A 20,090-nucleotide genomic window follows, 5' to 3' on the forward strand; every position below is an offset into this window, starting at 1 on the left:
CTGCAGTGAAGTCTTCAGAGGGAAGCTTGAAAATTACTGAAACTCAGTAGTAATGATCTGACTGTCGTTACTGTTCATCTCACTGTCGCAACAAGATCTCACCATCTTTACCTGCAGTTGAAGGCTGAAGTGGCTGCAAAATTAGTTTCGCACAAGTAACCTGCACCTGCGGCTAAGTGCAACTCAGCTCGAAATATACTAATTCCCCCAGCTCATCTGCTGACCGCGACGCCTGGCTGCTCAGTTGATAAGCTGCAAAGAAGAGCCCTGTCGTAGGTGTCTGGCAAAGAAGATGAACTCCAGCGATGAAGTCTGGCGATGAATCGAATTTGTTCCGTCTGCTTCCTAAAACAAAGACTCGGGTTTCACATTCTCTGCTGTATTGGCAGAAGAGCCAACACCGTGTTGCTAGAGGAGGCCGAAATGCACGCTTTTAAGCTCACGCAGGTTGGCGCGAGGTCTGGAACAGTTAAGGGAATTAATAGTAGCAAATAAAGTACGTAGTTGATGTAATACTTAACTTTAATCCATAAGTGGTGTACATCGGTCTGACGGTACAGGCATCACAAGTTAAATATCTATTGATAATGGCGCCTTGCTAGGTCGTAGCAAATGACGTAGCTGAAGGCTATGCTAACTATCGTCTCGGCAAATAAGAGCGTATTTGTCAGTGAACCATTGCTATTAACGTCGGCTCTACAACTGGGGCGAGTGCTAGGACGTCTCTCTAGACCTGCCGTGTGGTGGCGCTCGGTCTGCAATCACTGACAGTGGCGACACGGGGGTCCGACGTATACTAACGGACCGCGGCCGATTTAAAGGCTACCACCTAGCAAGTGTGGTGCCTGGCGGTAACACCACATTTTCGTTCTCCATGTCATTGTTGATTGAGTTACGGATATTCGGAGTGCCGACTAGCAAAAGCATGCCTTCTTACAAGAAGCTGATCCCGTTTCTGTTTCTGATATCATGCAGTTAACCAGTAAAATGTTTCTTAACACTCGGTGCTGCGTTTCTCTCTCTCTCTCTCTCTCTCTCTCTCTCACTGTCCGTCTAATTTTCTATGGCCAATGAGGTGGGTCCTACTGGGTCTTACACAGCTCAGCCATGTCTCTCTTTCTATCTCCTAGTTTATTTATAACATTAGAAGACAAGATTGCTTAATGTGAAATAGTTCATTTCGCGACCAGTTCCGAGAGTAACTAGCTGTTATCTTCAGATTTCTCACAAATATAACAACATATTTGTCTTGTCGACATAATGAGAACATGATACAATTACAATAATACGGCTGCACACTGGTCTGCCAAACATAAAAACTTGCTAAATAAATTATCCATAACACCAGTTGGGAGCACAGGAGCAAAAACATCTACATCAGTAAAGATGATAAGTCGGCATTTCAGGAAGACACAAGGAGTCGCCACACGGGCTAGCAGCGTGGTCTGCGGCGCCTTGCCTCGGTTCGCGCGGCTCCCTCCGTCGGAGGTTCGAGTCCTCCCTCGGGCATGGGTGTGTGTGTTGTCCATAGCGTAAGTTAGTTTCAGTTAAATTAAGTAGTGTGTAAGCTAAGGGATCGATGACCTCAGCAGTTAGGTCACATAGGAACTTACCACCACCACCACAAATAGTCCTGGCAACACTTACATTGCGTTAAACACCTATGGGGTGCCGAAATGGTTGCCCACTCTCAGGAGCTACAGCAACCACGAGGTACTTGTCAGCAGAACAGGTATCGAAGTCTCTTACAGGATCATTTTTAATGCACATAATAGAGGCGCATGGGTGGCACCGAAGGTGAGATCCATTGCCATTTTATTCACGATAATGTGAATATTGCACCCTTCTGAGATCGCGCCATAGGACGGGGGCAAACAGGATGACTGAAAAAAGCACCAACACCCTTTGCTGTTTCGGATCACGTTCAAATTTCTTCGAGTGCTTTTAAATGGACCCTAGTAGTTCCATCCGGCATACCAGCCCGACTATACACCAAGGGGGTCAGATCACATTCATGGGATTCCAGCACCACGATGTCCGCCGGCCGAAGTGGCCGTGCGGTTAAAGGCGCTGCAGTCTGGAACCGCAAGACCGCTACGGTCGCAGGTTCGAATCCTGCCTCGGGCATGGATGTTTGTGATGTCCTTAGGTTAGTTAGGTTTACCTAGTTCTAAGTTCTAGGGGACTAATGACCTCAGCAGTTGAGTCCCATAGTGCTCAGAGCCATTTTGAACCACGATGTCCCTATGGTAGGGTTGAATCGTCTGCAACACGCCACCCGTGTCGAACGTTGCCAAGAACGTCGTACTGTTGCTCATCGTACTGCGAACTGTAGTTTTCGGCCGCGAAATGTGTGGGAATCAACACCTCAAGGGAAGGGATGGTTTCGTTGACGCCTTTTATGCCATATCCTGAGGGTTTCTCGTGTCGTTTCTGATTGGTGGAGTATCTGAAACGGTTTTCTCGGCCACTCATAAAAAAATCTCTTGTTTCTAACGCTGGGGGCCACGGTTCTGACCTCCATAGCAGAGGTGCGAAAGGAAGGGTGGAATGTAAGTAGTGCTGCCACGATCTTCCAATCGTGACATGTCCACGATGGCATTGGGCACAATTGTGGTGAAATTTTGTGCCTTGTGACATCATTAATCCACATTACACTTCACATGAACTTCTGAGCCTTTCTTTTCGCACCTTTTGATAGACTGATGTTTGAAGCTTCGCAGAGCGCGAGGCTGCTGCAGGGCACCACGACTTTGCACCAATACAGAGGAGGTTTGTAGGTACCTTTGAGCCACATTTCAAACTTACGCGTCGAAGTGGAAGACAATTACAAGATCTCGCAAAAGTGACAACATTTTCACTTTCAGTAGTGTATTTCAGGTACGCACATGAAATCTAAGGAAATGAGGAAAGGCAAGTCCACTTTAAAATGATGTAGGTACCGATTACATCTTAAAATCGGTTGTTTAACTTGGAAGGTAGATACTCAAAGAACAAGCAAGAGGAAGATGAAAATTGACGCAAAAATTCATGGGAGAAAAATACTATCGCTACAGTTTGCTGATATGATTATCGTTCTGGCTGAAACTAAGATAATAAAGGGTGCAGAAAAAAATGTCGCACTTGGAGGTCGTCAAATGATTCCTCATCCAGATTCAAGACGAAAGTTTGTCTAGCAAAGTCAGATCGGGTGCATTCTGAAAACACATGTATTAAAACAAGGAGTACATCGTGTAACCAATCGGAATGTGCAGTGGAACGTGTATCAACCAGCCGTACCGTACCAGTCGTCTGTGCTCAGTGAGTAGACTTCTGGGACATCAAACTTATATCCAATGGAGCTATAGTTCGATTCCGCGTCCAGTTCCCCCCTTTTTTTTTACTTTTTAGACGTCCGTACCACAGTTCTCTTTGTTTATAAGCAGAACGTCGTTTTGTTACATGACAATAACCTATCACATGACAATGAGATCCATTAAATTGGATGCAAGTGCCTAATAACCGCGCAGTTCACAAACATAACTGGTCCTGTCAAGTTTATGTAAGGCGGCTTTCCGCTGCAGTACACAAATGACGAATGCTCAAAAATGGTTCAAATGGCTCTAAGCACTATGGGACTTAATATCTGAGGCATTAGTCCCCTCGACTTAGAACTACTTAAACAGAACTTACCTAAGGACATCACACACATCCATGCCCGAGGCAGGATTCGAACCTGCGACCGTAGCAGCAGCGCGGTTCCGGACTGAAGCGCCTAGAACCGCTCGGCCACAGCGGCCGGCTGACGAATACATCGATATGCTCTCGCTACTGAGTGCATCCGATAACCAAGCTGCTGTTGCTGTACGGTACCCTCAGAGGCAGCGTCCCCATAAGAAAGTTTTTCGTCGCCTGGAGCACCACCTTCGGGAAACCGGTAATCTTCGTTCACAAGTCATGGACAGAGGTTCTCCAAGGACTAGACGTACTCCACAAACAGAGGACGCGGTTCTTAAAACCGTTCACCGTTCACCTGGACCGAAGTACCAGTGATATTGTAAGGCAGTTCCACATATCTCAAGTACTGGTTGCTGAGGTGTTTCCCGATGAAGAACTGCATCCATATCACTACATGTTTACTCAACAAAAACGTCCAGAAAACCGCAATCGACTAGTACAATATCCTAAATGACTTTTGCACCAAGTGGAAGATAACGAACATTTTATAAATAATGTGACATGGATTCTCGAATTTAGCTTCTCGTGAAGGTATTATCAACCTCCACAACAGCAATTATTGGTCTGGACACGGCCGACTTGTCACCCGTGAACGTGGCTTTCAGCTGCGCTTTGGCATATCCCTGTGGGCTGGACTCGTGGTAAAGTGAAGGTTGCTCATATCTGTGCGTACCGGGCCTGTGAGGACAAAAGGCTGGACGTCAAACAAGCTACCTATTGTGTTTTTTGTACCTCGGTGGATACAGACGATGTTACTGCTTCCACTATTACTTTCGGTTGGCTTTATTTGTGTCATGGACGAAACAAAGTGGTCGTTTACGTCTGTAAGAAGTTCATGTTACATCTTAATGTTTAAATAAAGGTGACAGTATAAAAAATTATGCACGAGATACCCCATTATGAAGGTGTAGATTGTGTACAATTTGATGCATTAACTAAAAAATAAAGGTGAGTCCGAACGCGAGTCGAATATCGACCAGTCTGCAAATCGTTCGCACCGCACTGCCCCGTCTCACTTTTTTTTATGATCTCATTTTGTTCTTTAAAGTTCGTTGCATTTGTCCGTGGCGGTCGTCCCATGACACCTGATCAAGTTCATTGTTGATCCGTTCGTTCGGATCATTACAGAAGTTAACTAATCCTCTGACCGAACACGCTGAGCTACCGTGCCGGCTAGCTCAGCTAATGGGAGAGCTCCGACAGAGCGCAGAGTTCTTGCTACCTCTTTGCCACGTTTCTTGGCCACGCTCCACGCAGTTACAGAATTGCTAGAGACTCGATTTTTAAGTCGCATTTCGCCTATTGGCGGGACAGGTTTTATACTAAATACAATTTTGTCTTGAACTGAGATAAGGATCCGCACGCCTGCTGCCAAGTGTGGCATTTTTTCTTCGCCCTAACAACTACAATGCATTCACTATACACAAATAAATTCGGATTAAATAAGAATAAAATGAAAGTGATGAATAGTAGCAGAAATTGAGATAACGATCTATTGAATATCAAATCTGAGGAACATACGAGGGTAAGTCAAATATTATCCGCAATTTAGTTATATTTTTGTTTATTTTGGTAGTACTGTCGTTTTACGTTGATGACGTATGCTTTGTTTATTTGTTGTTATATATTTGCAATTTTCAAGCTGCTGGGTTAATTTTGTTGTCGCTGCCGTGCTGTTAATCATGATTCCTCCGCTGTCTATTTGCACCAAAGAAGAGCAACGTTCAGTGATCCGTTTTTTGTGAAATGAAAGCATATCAGGAGCCGATATTCATCGAAGACTTTCGGTACAGTACGGGAACAGTGTTTTGCCACAACGAAATGTCTACGAATGGAACAAAAAATTCCGAATTGGTCGCACAAGTATTACGCACGGTGAAGGAGCCGGACGACGACCGTTTACCGCCACAAATGAAGAAACCACTGAGCGTGCACGTGAAATGATTCTCTTAGACAGACAATTAATTATTGACTAAGTGGCACATAGTCTGCAAGTTACTCACGGTTCTGCCTACGAAATCATCCACAAAAGACTTGGGTTTCTTACAGTTTGTGCAAGATGGGTCCCAAAACAACACACACATTTGCATAAACAAACGCGCTTGGACATCTGCAAAAAACATTTAGATCGCTATGGTAAGGAAGGGGACAACTTCTTAGACAGGATCATTACTGGTGACGAAACATGGATCCATCATTACGAGCCGGAGAGTAAACGGCAAAGTATGGAATCGAAACATCCAAATTCGCCGTGCAAGAAAAAGTTCGAGACCCAAACGTCCGCAGGAAAACTAACGCTTACGGTTTTTTGGGACGCACAATGTCCAGTACTGGAACATTATGGGGAAAGAGGTACAACAGTAAACAGTGTAAGTTACAGTGAAAAGCTTACTGCGAGGCTAAAGCCTGCAATTCGAAGTAAACGCCGAGGATTGCTGTCAAAAGGTGTTGAGTTGTTGCAGGACAATGCGCGTCCGCATACTGCTGCCCACATTGCTGAAACGCTCCAGAAACTCAAATCTGAAGTACTGAATCATCCTACATATAGTCCCGATCTTGCCCCTTCTGACTCTCACTCGTTTGGTCCCCTCAAACAGGCATTAAGGGGCCGTCGATTTGCTTCGGATGAAGCAGTGAAAGAAGTGGTGCCTTCCTGGCTGACAGCTCAACCGAGAACCTTCTTTTATGAGGGCATCAGGAAGGTTGTACAACGATGGACCAAGTGCGCTGAAACGCAAGGAGGCTATGTCGAAAACTGATGTTCCAGTAAGGTTCCTATTTGATTACAATAAAATGTTATAACTACTTTGCTGATAATAATTGACTTACCCTCGTAGCTGCGTTAAAATTTTTAACGCAACTAGTGTGTTATTTCTTCACATCAGCATTCTTAAAAATCAGTTGCTGAAAACAACGAACAAAAATCTAAATAACAAGATCGGTCTTTACGGTGGGTGTAGATGTTTGAGGGGAAATGCTGACGCAATCGGCATTCGTTGCTACCAACAAAAACTGCAGTGTTTAACTTCCTCAGGCAAATTTGACACCACAATTGGTAGGTCGCTGGCGTTTGTCAGGGAAGCATGGAAGCTGTAGGGAGAGACCGTTAATATGCAATAAGTACAAGAGCCAAGAGGGAATAATAATAGTGGACGACCAAGAACGAAGTGCTCTGTTTAAAATAGATGTAAAATAGGAACGTAGTCTTTCGCCCTTATTGTTCAATGTGTACATCGCAGAAGCAATGACAGAAATAAGAGAAAGGTTGAGGAGTGGAATTAAAATTCAAGGTGAAAGGGAATCACTGGTCCGATTTGATGATGAGATTGTTATCCTGAGTGAAAGTGAAGATGAATTACATGACCAGCTCAATTGGATGAACAGTTTAATGAGTAAAGAGTATGGATTGACAATAAATCGAAAGAAAGACGAAAGTAATGAGAAGTAGCAGAAATGATAACAGCGAAGAACTTAACATCGGGATTGATGGTCATGAAGTGTACGAAGTTAAGGAATTGTGCTACCTAGACAGGAAAATAACCAATGATGGACGGAGCAAGAAAGACATCAAAAGCAGACTAGTACTGGCAAATCTGGCATTCCAGGTCAAGAGAAATCTACTAGTATCAAACATAGGTCTTAATTTGAGGAAGAAATTGTTGAGAATGTACCTCTGGACCACAGCATTGCATGACTGAGGGCAGGAATATATGAAAAACACTGACAAGGAGAAGGGACAAGATGATGGAACACGTCACAGAATGATAGCCATGTACTAGAGAGAGCTGAAGAGGGCAAAAACTGTAGAAGAAGACAGACATTGGAATACATCCCGCAAATAATTGAGGACGTAGGTTGCAAGTGCTTCTCTGAGATAAAGAAGTTCGCACAGGAGTGGAATTCGTGGTGGATCGCATCAAAACAATCAGAAGACTGATGACTCAAAAAAAAAAAAAAAAAAAAAAGCCCTGAAAGGTACATTCCTTCCAACAGGATTATGCAGCGATAGCGACTAAGACCATCTAATGAGATAGCAGACTATAGACTGACTACATCACATGTTTTCAGTGGGATGGAAGAAAGGAAGGAAGGGCGATTTAAGGCCCATTGATGGCAGAGTCATGACAGAGTGAGTACGCGCATATGAGCGTCACAGCAATGTTTAACAAAGTTCAGTGAAAGACGCTGCAAGAAAGATGCTGTACTTCCTGAATGATCTTACGCTGAACATTCCTAGGTCAATCTAAAAACAAATTATTTTCTTCATCTCATATACTCCGTCATGATGACGAGAGAAAAATGCATCCACGAATAGAAGGTAAAAGAAAGAAACCGAGAAAATGATTCTGGTATAGAACGTAGCCGTCACCTCATGCGGTACAGTGTGTTGTGGAATGCTTATGAGTGTATTAGAAAAGTAATGACACTGATAACACTGTGAGCGATCTCGCAACGCTGTGTTGCTCTGCTTACGTTGACCACTGTGGTCATTCCTTTCAGATGCCCAGTCCGAGTTTCAGCTCCGCTGGAAACCCTCCTTTACCAGGCGCACAAGTTTTTCGATGGCACAAATCATTTTTGGATGCCCGAGAACGCGTTGAAGACTAACCTCGTTCAGGGAGACCTTCAATTTCAGAAACTGACGGAAACGTCGAACATGTGCCTGTTCTTGAGAGATCAGACCTACGTTTAGTAGTAAAGGTGCTGGGTGATCTGTTAAACTTCAAAACTTTCACGGAACACCAAATTTTGACAGACAATTTGCACAAACGAAAGGTTAGTGCCAAAATGGCGCCGAAAAACCCTTCAACTGGGCAGAAGGATAGTCGAAGAAACTTGTGAGTTGATCTTCTTGGGAGGGTTGCCAATGATCACGAATGGTTCATTCGGGTGATCACAGGTAATGAGTTCTGAGACAAAATGGCAGAGTGACGAGTGGCACACTGAGACATTTTCTCGACCGAAAAAAGCCCAAATGGGCAAATCAAAGCTCAAAACAATGCTATTTGCTTTTTTGATAGTAGGGATATCATGCATACAGATTTAGTTCCTTTAGGACAAACTGTCAAGCAAGTGTTTTACAAAGATGCACTTTAAAGGCTAAGGAAAAGAGTAAATCGAATGAGACCAGACATTGCAGACAAGTGGATACTGCATCATGACAAAGCGCCATGTCACACGGACACATCAGTCACGGAATTTTTAACCGAAAACGAGTTCATGTAGTTCCACAGCCCACCTTTCACCTGATCTGAGTACTTGTGACTTTTTTCTTTTCCCAAAATTGAAAAACGTCTTAAAAGTATGTCAGTTTGGGCTGTGGAGAACATTCAAAAGAATGAGACCGACAAGTTAAACTTTCTAACAGCTGATGCCTTTCGCTGCTGCTATCAAGACTGCGAACAACGACTCCACCAGTGTACAGCTGCCAAAGGGAACTGCTTTAAGGCGCATAATACTGTTATTTCAGTAAATCTTTGGTAGATAAAAATTCAGCCTCATTAATTTTCTCACACAACTCGTATGGAGAAGTGGAAGCTTGGTACGAACTAGGATGGAAAAGGACATCTGATGTGTTCTCCTCAGAGGAAAGAGAACAGCTCCAAACAGGCCGGACCTTGTCGGTGGCGTTTAAGTGTAGAGAGGGGGATTAGTAATCATGACGTCATCATGGCAACTGTGGTTGCGGAAAGTTAATAAGTCAGTCAAGAGTGCTAGGAGAGTGTTTCTGATAGAAAGAGTAGATAAGCAGTTGCTAGTATCTCACTTAGATAATGAACAGCAATCATTTAGTACCATGATGATGGTCAAAGAAGAATTATGGGCAAAGTTTAAACAGATTGTAAATCCTGTGCCTGGTAAATGGATTAAGGATGAAGAAGACCCACCGTGGTTTAATAAGAAAATCCGGAAAATGCTAAAGAAGCAAAGGCTGTTGCACTCTCGATTCACAAGAGGACGCACAAACGACGACAGGCAAAAATTAGCAGAGATTCGTGCATCTGTCAATTGATATATGCGCGAAGCACACAACAGCTACCGCCGTCATATCTTGGCTAAAGATCTGGAGAAGACCCCGAAAAAATTCTGGTCCTATGCAAATCTCTAAGCAGGTCTAATTATTCCATGCAGCCACTCGTTGACCAGTCTGGTTTGACCCTAGAAGATAGCAAAAGGAAGGCCGAAGTCTTAAATTCCACGTTTAATAAAACGTTCATGCAGCAGAATCGTACAAAGACCCGTGTGGATGACATAGTAATATGCACCCCTGGCGTAGAGAAACAACTGAACGAGTTGAAAACAAATAAGTCGCCAGGTTGGGATGGAATCCTAACTCGATTTTACAAAAAGTATTCTACGTCATTGGCCCCTTTCTTAGTTTGCATTCACCACCGTGGATGTCTCAACCAGCCCCAAGTGCCAAGCGATTGGAAAAAAGCGCAGGTGGCTCCAGTGTACAAGAAGGGTAAAAGAACGGACCCGCAAAAGTACAGACCAGTATTCTTAACATCTATTTGCTGCAGACTTCTTGAGAATATTCTACGTTCAAATGTAATAAACTTACTAAACACCGAAAAGCTCACAGTCGCGAATCAGCACGGCTTCAGAATTCGACTCATGCGACACCTAGCTTGCTCTTTTCTCGCATGATACACTGCGGACTATGGATGAGGGGAGGACAGGCATAGTCCATACTTTCAGATTTCGGAAAAGTATTCGACACTCTACCACACGACAGTCTTTAACGAAGGCCTCCAGATATGTGACTGGCTCGAAACTTCTTAAGTAACGGAACACAATATGTTGTCCTTGACGCCGAGTGTTCTTCTGAGACAGGGATAACCGAAGGATGCCCCAGGGAAGTGTGATAGGACTGTTGCTATTTTCTGTATACATAAATGATCTGGCAGACAGGGTGGGCAGCAGTCTGCGGTTGTTCGCTGATGATGCTGTAGTGTACAGGAAGGTGTCGAAGAACGTGACTAGAATGATACAAGATGACCTAGAAAAAATTTCTAGTTCGTGTCATTAATGACAGCTGGTTATAACTGTAGAAAAATGTTAATGCGGATGAGCAGGAAAAACCAAACCCATAATGTTCAGATACTGCATTAGTAGTTTCCTGCTTCACGCAGTCAAGTAGTTTAAATGGCTGAGCGTAGCATTGCCAAGCGATATGAAGTGGAACGAGCATATGAGAACTGTAGTAGGGAACGCGAATGGTTGAGTTCGGTTTATTTGGAGAATTTTAGAAAAATGTGGTTCATCTGTACGGAAGACCGCATATAGGACGCTAGCGCAACCCATTCTTGAGTACTGCTCGAGTGTTTAGGATCCGCATCAGATCGAACTGAAAGAAGACATCGAAGCAATTCAGGCGAGCTCCTACCGGTACGTTTGATGGGCATGCAGGTGTTACGGATATGCTTCGGGAGCTCAGTTGGGAATCCCTGGAGGGAAGAAGGCATTAATTTCGAAGAACATTACTGAGAAAAATTAGAGAACCGGCATTTGAAGCTGACTGCAGAACGATCCTATTACCGCCAGCATACATTTCGAGTATGGTCCACGATGATAAGATCGAAAAATTAGGGCTCATACAGAGGCATACACACTACTGGCCATTAAAACTGATACACCAAGAAGAAATGCAGATGAGAAATGGGTATTCATTGGACAAATATATTACACTAGAACTGACATGTGATTACATTTTCACGCAATTTGGGTGCAAAGATCCTGAGAAATCAGTACTCAGAACAACCACCTCTGGAGCCGGCCGGAGTGGCCGTGCGGTTCTAGGCGCTACAATCTGGAGCCGCGTGACCGCTACGGTCGCAGGTTCGAGTCCTGCCTCGGGCATAGAGGTGTGTGATGTCCTTAGGTTAGTTAGGTTTAAGTAGTTCTAAGTTCCAGGGGACTGATGACCACAGCAGTTAAGTCCTATAGTGCTCAGAGCCATTTGAGCCAACCACCTCTGGCCGTAATAACGGCCCTGATACGCCTGGGCATTGAGTCAGACAGAGCTTGGATGGAGTGTACAGGTACAGCTGCCCATGCAGCTTCAACACGATACCACAGCTCATCAAGAGCAGTGACTGGCGTATTGTGACGAGCCAGTTGCTCGGCCACAATTGACCAGACGTTTTCAATTTTTGAGAGATCAGGAGAATGTGCTGGTCAGGGCAGCAGCCGAACATTTTTTGTATCCAGAAAGGCCCGTACAGGACCTGCAACATGCGGTCGTGCATTATCCCGCTGAAATGTAGGGTTTCGCAGGGATCGAATGAAGGGTACAGCCACAGGTCGTAACACCTCTGAAATGTAACGTCGACTGTTCAAAGTGCCGTCAGTGCGAACCAGAGGTGACCGAGACGTGTAACCAATGGCACCCCATACCATCACGCCGGGTGATACGCCAGTATGGTGACGACGAATACACGCTTCCAATGTGCGCTCACCGCGATGTCGCCAAACACGGGTGCGACCATCATGATGCTGTAAACAGAACCTGGATTCATCCGAAAAAATGACGTTTTGCCCTTCGTGCACCCAGGTTCGTCGTTGAGTACACCATCGCAGGCGCTCCAGTCTGTGATGCAGCGTCAAGGGTAACCGCAGCAACTGTCTCCAAGCTGATAATCCATGCTGTTGCAAACATCGTCGAACTGTTCGTGCAGATGGGTGTTGTCTTGCAAACTTCCCCATCTGTTGACTCAGGGATCGAGACGTGGCACTGTCCGTTACAGCCATGTGGATAAGATGCCTGTCATCTCGACTAATAGTGATTCGAGGCCGTTGGGATCCAGCACGGCGTTCCGTATTACCCTCCTAAACCCACCGATTCCATATTCTGCTAACATTCATTGGATTTCGACCAATGCGGGCAGCAATGTCGCGATACGATAAACCGCAATCGTGATAGGCTACAATCCGACGTTTATCAAAGTCGGAAATGTGATGGTACGCATTTCTCCTCCTTACACGAGGCATCACAACAACGTTTCACCAGGCAACGCCGGTCAACTGCTGTTTGTGTATGAGAAATCGGTTAGGAAACTTTTCTCATGTCAGCACATTGTAAGTGTCGCCACCGGCGCCAACCTTGTGTGAATGCTCTGAAAAGCTAATCATTTGCATATCACAGCATCTTCTCCCTGTCGGTTAAATTTCGCGTCTGTAGCACCTGATCTTCGTGGTGTAGCCATTTTAATGGCAAGTAGTGTACATTTCGTGTATGGACCATGTAGATAAGATCGAGAAATTAAGGCACATACAGAGGCATATAGATAATCGTTTTCCCCTCGCTCTATTTGCGAGTGAAACAGGAAAGTTAGCGACTAGTTACGGTAAAGGGTACTCTCCTCCACGCACCGTATGGTGACTTGCGGTGTATGTATGTAGATGTAGATTTAAATGTAGAAAGAGAGTGTGCAGGATAGAGGTCAGTATGGAATGGCGTGGACGTTCGCCTACTTGGGAATCGTAGTGAACCAAAGAGCGACTGAATGAGCAAGAGACGGTAAGGCGCAACGGAAGCAGACAGTCCGAGTCGGCAGGTAGCCGTGAAGGTCGGCCGCGCTGGAATAACCGGGCGTCGCTTGTCGCAGCCGCATACATTGCCTCCAGGAGCGTTTCCTGAGTACCCGGGGTTATCTCCACCGATGATGCCGGAGTGGGGGTCAAGAAAACTCACGGTACCGAGAGCCAGCCGGGAGGAGGAGCGGGTGGCGTCCGCAGTGAAGGGGAGGCTTCGAAATAGGCCCGCGGCCGAAGCTGCTGGACCTATATAAATGCCGGCAGTGGCCACACGGTGGCACTCGCGTCGCACTGTGACCGCTCCGCCCGCTTCTGAGGACCGTCCCGTCGCTCCCACACATCACTCCACCGGCTCTGCCCGTCACGCCCAAAGGTAAATAGCCCACAGCTTGTCTGCTCGGTAACCACGTTACGTGAGCTGTCATCAACAGTTTTTGTGAAACCTCAACCATACAAGCCGCTAGCGTGCGTTGGCCACGTCGCAGCACAGTCTGGAAATCGAATCAAAGCTCTCCTGGTAGATTATCAGTCAGTGCAGATATTACACGCGAACAAGTGACGAAGCTGACGCCCAAATGTTTTTTTTTAACTGAACGTGATTTTCATCATTAAAGACAGCAGTGTACCGCATATCGCTGATTTTAATAATACTGTGAAGATACATTTGATTCAATGAGCTACGAAATTCTGTACTGTTACGAAGATGTGTAATAGCCAGAGTCAGTTATCTGAAACCTTAAGGTACTATTTACAAACTGAAACTGCCTCACAAATTAAAACTGTGTACCGGACCGAGACTCGAACTCGGGACCCTTGCCTTCATCACGAACTGCATTTAAAAATTATGTACAAGAGATAAATACTAGTGACTAAGAGTGCAATGTACTTACATTTCGTTCAGCGCTGCGCCAAACACACGACAACCACTGTGTTTCGTTTTAAACGTTGATGTAAAACACGTTTTATACAGTGACACGCTTGTAATTTGTTCTTGCTAAGAGTAGCCTGCCGTACTGTCACTGTTAAGGTTAGTCTTTTCATTTCAATCTTTTACATGTACAATGTTGACAATAACGGTTAACGTAGGTGCGTAACAATGACTTACCATTAATATTAAAAAGTAGACACTTCCCTGAAGTTCTGAGAAATAATGTTTTCTTGAGCACGAACGATGATCTAAGAAGCCGATAGGTTGTTCGTGATAAAATAAATAATATTTGCAGAATATCAGGAAAGTGATTTCTATTTAATATGATTGTTTTATTCTGTCTATGACCGACGGAAAATTTAGTTACAGATTTCGTTATAATTTTAGACTGTATACAAGTAAATCTGCAGCAGATAGCCTCTTTTCAAAGGGTTGTTCGTGAAGAATGGCGATGCATTACCGCATAATTATACTTTAGTTTCTTGGCTTACGATGTACCTGGTGAACAACGCGTTGGTGTCGGTTCAACGTTTCGGAGATGTCGTAAACACTTCGCAGACAACGATAAGACGATATCCCAGTGTGGCAACCGAATTACAAGGAATGACTTTACTCCCTTACTTACTGTTACAAGTCACATCACTACACTAATTCCCGACACGATAGTGTAATCGTCTTAATGGAAAAACGCGCATGAGATAATGTACGGGCCGCATTTTTTAATTTCTGCAAAAACAATGAAAGGAAACACTTTTCGGTACAACACTTTTTCTTTTTGATGTTCACCGTGCTTGCAAGCCAATTGCGGAAATGCTTTTCAACTCCACTGCTGATTCCTCAAAAATATGGGTTTACAGGGACTCATCAGTTTCTTGAGGTGATGAAACCTGCTGCTCATGATTGGTTTGTTTTGCATAAGGGAAAAAAAGAAGTCGTCATGCGATGTATTTCGTGAATACGAAAAATGAGGCATTAGTTCGATGTTATACTCCGTAAATGATCGATTGTGTAATGCACTGTCTGATAACTGGCATTTTTACTGTGCAGAACGATATGGTATTTTCGTTAGTTTTTCTTAATCTATGACTTACGGGAAGAAAATTGGTTTCCACTATCCACCAAAGCTGTTCTCTGACGGTTCGAAGAAATGGTAGCGACATGTCCATTGTAAGCAAAGAAACAATCAATCATTTTTTGATCGAGTTTCCCGAACGAACTGCTTTTTTTGTGTAGATTCATTTCGGAACATCCAAACAATCTCCGTTAGTATATGGCTACCCGGTTCATGGCAACCATTAGAGGTTGCCTATCTAGCCGCTTCCAAGGACAACAATAACTTGATTTTCAATTTTCATATAATTATTAACCGATTTTAAAAATTTAAAATGGCATCACAATCTACTCATTAAGAGGGATAATCTTATGTTAAAGGTTTCGCACAGAAAGACAGGTATCAAAGTTACAAACTATGTATATTTCTTGAAGCATCGCCGGCCGCTGAGGCCGAGCGGTTCTTGGCGCTTCAGTCCAGAACGGCACTGCCTCTACGGTCGCAGGTTACAATCCTGCCTCGGGAATGGATGTGTGTGATGTCCTTAAGTTAGTTTGGTTTAAGTAGTTCTAAGTCTAGGGGATGTTAAGTCCCATAGTGCTTAGAGCCATTGAACCATTTTTTCAACCTTGAAGCATCGTAACTCAAAGTGCGCGAATACCCAGCCTATATTCATCCAGAATCTATGAATGAGAGCATTTAGTGACTTGGATAAACTTTACACAGAATTTCACTCCGTTACGAAACTCTTTATTGCTGGCACACCCACAAAATGAAACGAACAAAAGTTTATCGCTTAATACATTTTCGCTGTTTATGCATTAAAACTGAATCGGACATGGCGTTTTAAGCATTACTTGTTTGCTACCAACTATATTTACAATTCAGTTTGCAGGCATAATCCGAATATACCACTGAATGTGCCTGCAAATTTATATCACTGTACCATACGTAGTTCAGAAGATATGATGTCATAAAATTTGCGATTCATGAAAAACTAGATTTTCAGTTGCCAATTTTCTCCCCTGAATGCGAAAATATTTTATCGTTGACAGCCTACATAGGGAGAAATGATCATTGTAATACAGTAAGAGACATCTGACCTCGTAGAGAAAGTTTTAAGGGTTCATTTTTCCCGTGTGCTGCTAGAGAGGGGAACGGTAGAGACATTTTTAAGACTTTGGTGTGAATTGCAGAGTAGTCACGTAGATGTAGATGTACATATAGATGCTCAAACGGAAACGCAAATTATCCAGTATAAACTTTAAACATAATCTCAAACGTTTTCTAAACTTTTTCTCACTTTTGTGCATTATGTCGAATATTTAACGCATTAACTTATTTGTAAAGTAATCAGAAATTTGAAGCCGTTTTACACATGAGAGTTCTATGGAATCGGAGAATTACTGGTTAACTGCTACTTAGTTTCACGCTGGTACGATTACATTTATGTAATGTCCTCTGTTACTGTATTGTACACGGGGTTTTCATTATCTCAGTCGTATTGTTTTATCATTTCGTTAAACCAGTTCACATGAGCTATTACTGAAATTTGCTAGACCTTTGTGGAATCTGTCGGGAACAGGTCCTTTTGCACCGTTAAATATTCGTTTTATTTTGAATGCACTGCAGCCCTTTACTTAAATGAAGATGCCTCTGTCTCACGACAAGTCAATGGCCAGTCCTCTCGAGTCGTAGTATACACAGAGAATCGATGTTTTTTGAAACAGCAACCGAATTCCATCGACGATCAGGCTGACGGAAGCACGATCAAGACGAAACTCCACAAACCAATTCTAAGAGCTTGTTTCTGAAGGTAAATGATTTTCTGTTTACAAAAATCGTAAATTCATACGAGAAAAACATCACGTGAAATGTCCTTTTTTTCACAACACAGTTTGCTTAAACACTAACTATAGACAAACTACTCCGCCAGTTCATTGGTTTAAATATAGAAAATATCTACAGTGATGAAATATGTCAATAACGCCATCTTACGACCGTTAATAAAATGTTTAAAGTTGCTCTCATAGCATTCAAAACGCACAAGGATAGAGTGACTACAGAGTACTTAAACTTTCCACGACTAGGCTGGATGATACATAACAAAAAAAAAATTTCCCCAAGTTGCATTTAAAAAGTCATAATTTTATTATACGATACAAAAGAACCCGGCACATATGCGGGACGTTCCAACTAGGGTTCAACAACTAATATGGTTACTGTAATTTTCGATCTCTTTCTCCCTAACCGCATAGTTGCATAGTATTAGGTACTTGACGAGATCGCATTCTCATTTGTGCGCTGCAACCTTAACGAATATGTAACTTACGATACCCATTATAACTGATGCTGTCTCTTCTGTTCTCTAGAATCTAAAGGAAATATCTATCATTTAAATTGAAGTTCATTAAAAAAAGCTATGTATGCAAATATCTATCGTATTTTGAGCACATTCACGCTTTTGTTGAGCGATGAATCAGTTCCCCCGATCGTGTACAGGCGTAACATAGAGACACCTGACGTTGTTCAGCGTTTCCACAGATAGCTGTGACGTCTCTTGGAAATTCTTAGAAAACGCTTTGGTGACCCGAACGCCCATACCGTGAAACTCGAAGTATCCCAGACTAGCTACTCGTTCATTTCAAGTCATGGTTAAATTTGAAATCTTTCTTTCCGGTTCACGAAAACGTGCTACAAGGGCAGCGTTGCATTTGTGTATTGTCATACGGGCATACTTTCTTTGTGTTCTCCAACTTCCACAGTGCATCACTTACAGGACCTTAAAGTCGAATCACGGTGAAAGTCAACGGAACACAAGGGAATGTACGGTACTGTCACGGTCAAATGGAGGTGGGGAGAACATCAGCTGAACGTCACTTTGATTAGAATTGTACCGAACGGTGATAAATGACATTATTAAATCTACTTATGATACAGAAAGTCGGACTATAACATAAGAGTAGAGGAAAAGCAAAGCTAGAGTTTATTCATGGCAAAAAAAAAAAAAAAAAATCATAGCGGGTATTTGTATAGAATAGGCAGTAGGAGCTATGACTCCGGGTTGCCTACTTCCAGGAGTAGGGCTGTGGCAGGACAGGAAGGAGCGTAGATGATAGTTTAATGTCCCATCAACAGCGCGGTCATTAGAGACGGAGCACAAGCTCGGATTACGAAAGGATGAGGAAGGAAATCAGCTATGTCTTTTTCGAGAAAAAAATCCTACCATTTTCTTAGAGTGGTTTAGGGAAATCACGGAAAACGTAAATCCGGATTGCCCGACGGGGGGATTTGAACAGTCGTCCTCCCGAATGCGAGTCTATCATACTCAGCACCGCGCCACCTCGTTCGCTGGCAGGAGAAAGGCGGGTTGCTTTCTTAGCATTCGCCGAACCCACAAGGCATCGTCAGAAACACACATATATACACACACGCGCGCACACACACACACACACACACACACACACACACACACACACAAAGGGTGTGTGTGCACATAACATGTTAAATGGGTGTCTTCGTTACCTCAAGCCTTCATTACCTCAAACTTTTGCAAAGGAATCCAGTTCTTATAATCATTGTTGAGTTACCAAAGCTTTGTAATTTTTGTTACGAACAATTTTCTCAGCAACACAGATTGATGGATATTTCACTTTCTCGAGAGCTGCTGCATAGAAAGCTTCTTCTGCAGGCTGAGAATAGTAATCTTCAAGTAGATATGATCTCAGATTGCTTTCTTTGACTTTACAAATTTTTGACTTTACAGAAGCTGAATATTTGAGTAGACCAGTTTGCAATATAATTTTTTCCAAAACAGTCTTCTATTCGACATCTCCAACGAAATCTCCTGCTTTTAATTTAAGTAGATGAGATTCAGTAATTTTGGTTTTTTTATGCGCAGAAGATTAAGGGCTATTATTCTTTACACCAGGTGGTTTTATTTTTATTGTCCTGTGTTCTGTGCGACTTTATTCTCGTACCAATCTTTGTACAATATTAATGCATTTTAGGAACTTTGAATAGTATTTACTTAATAGTTTTGTTGGGGCGATCAACCATGGGAGCTACCATATTTGAAAAAGTGCAGTAATGATTAACTTTGATATATTGCATTATTTTTTTAAACTAACATTGCAAAATTCCTTTCCTACATCAGCCTTTGTAAATATGATGATATTCGTCATTTTTCGGTGTATACATTTTTAAGTACATCTGCTTCTACTGTACCACGTTTATAATTCGTAGTAGCAACCCATGTGTTTTAAGGAGTAAACATTGATCACTGCCGATAAACATTTACAGTCAGAATTCCATGTGTAATAAGGAATCATCGTCTCCTAAGTCTGTTTGGTGAAAATCGTCAAAACCCTTTGTGAAAACAGATGTTCTTGGACATATCCTGTATAGCAGGAAGATGCGGCTCAGCCGGCCGGTGTGGTCGAGCGGTTCTAGGCGCTACAGTATGGAACCGAGCGACCGCTACGGCCACAGGTTCGAATCCTGCGTCGGGCATGGATGTGTGTGATGTCCTTAAGTTAGTTAGGTTTAAGTAGTTCTAAGTTCTATGGGACTGATGACCTCAGATGTTAAGTCCCATAGTGCTCAGAGCCATTTGAACCATTTGATGCATCTCAGTAGCGATGGCAGCTTGAATTTCTCATGCTTCTTCAACTAATGATGTTATTTGAAGCTAAATGGTCTTGCCATGAGGATATTGGACTAAAATGTTCGACTATATAAAATACAGGTCATAGTTTCATTAGAATGCAGAGAAATGAATAAAAGGTTCATGGTATTCTACATTCCAGGCTGAACTATAATTTTCAAAGTAGTGTTAATCTGGCTTATACTAAG

The 20,090-nt window shown here is 43.1% G+C and overlaps 1 protein-coding gene across 1 annotated transcript in view; it reads left to right on the top strand.

Moving 5' to 3' along the window:
• The first annotated feature begins 13,554 nt into the window (after nt 1-13,554).
• Nucleotides 13,555-20,090, top strand: part of LOC126416391 (juvenile hormone acid O-methyltransferase-like) — a 42,461-nt gene continuing 35,925 nt past the window's right edge. Inside the window, exon 1 of the mRNA XM_050084080.1 lies at nt 13,555-13,630. The gene's annotated coding sequence lies outside the window, so the exon portion shown is untranslated. The remainder of the gene's footprint in view (nt 13,631-20,090) is intronic.

This window comes from Schistocerca serialis, chromosome 8 (genome assembly GCF_023864345.2).
Source record: "Schistocerca serialis cubense isolate TAMUIC-IGC-003099 chromosome 8, iqSchSeri2.2, whole genome shotgun sequence".
NCBI classification, from domain to species: Eukaryota; Metazoa; Arthropoda; class Insecta; order Orthoptera; family Acrididae; genus Schistocerca; species Schistocerca serialis.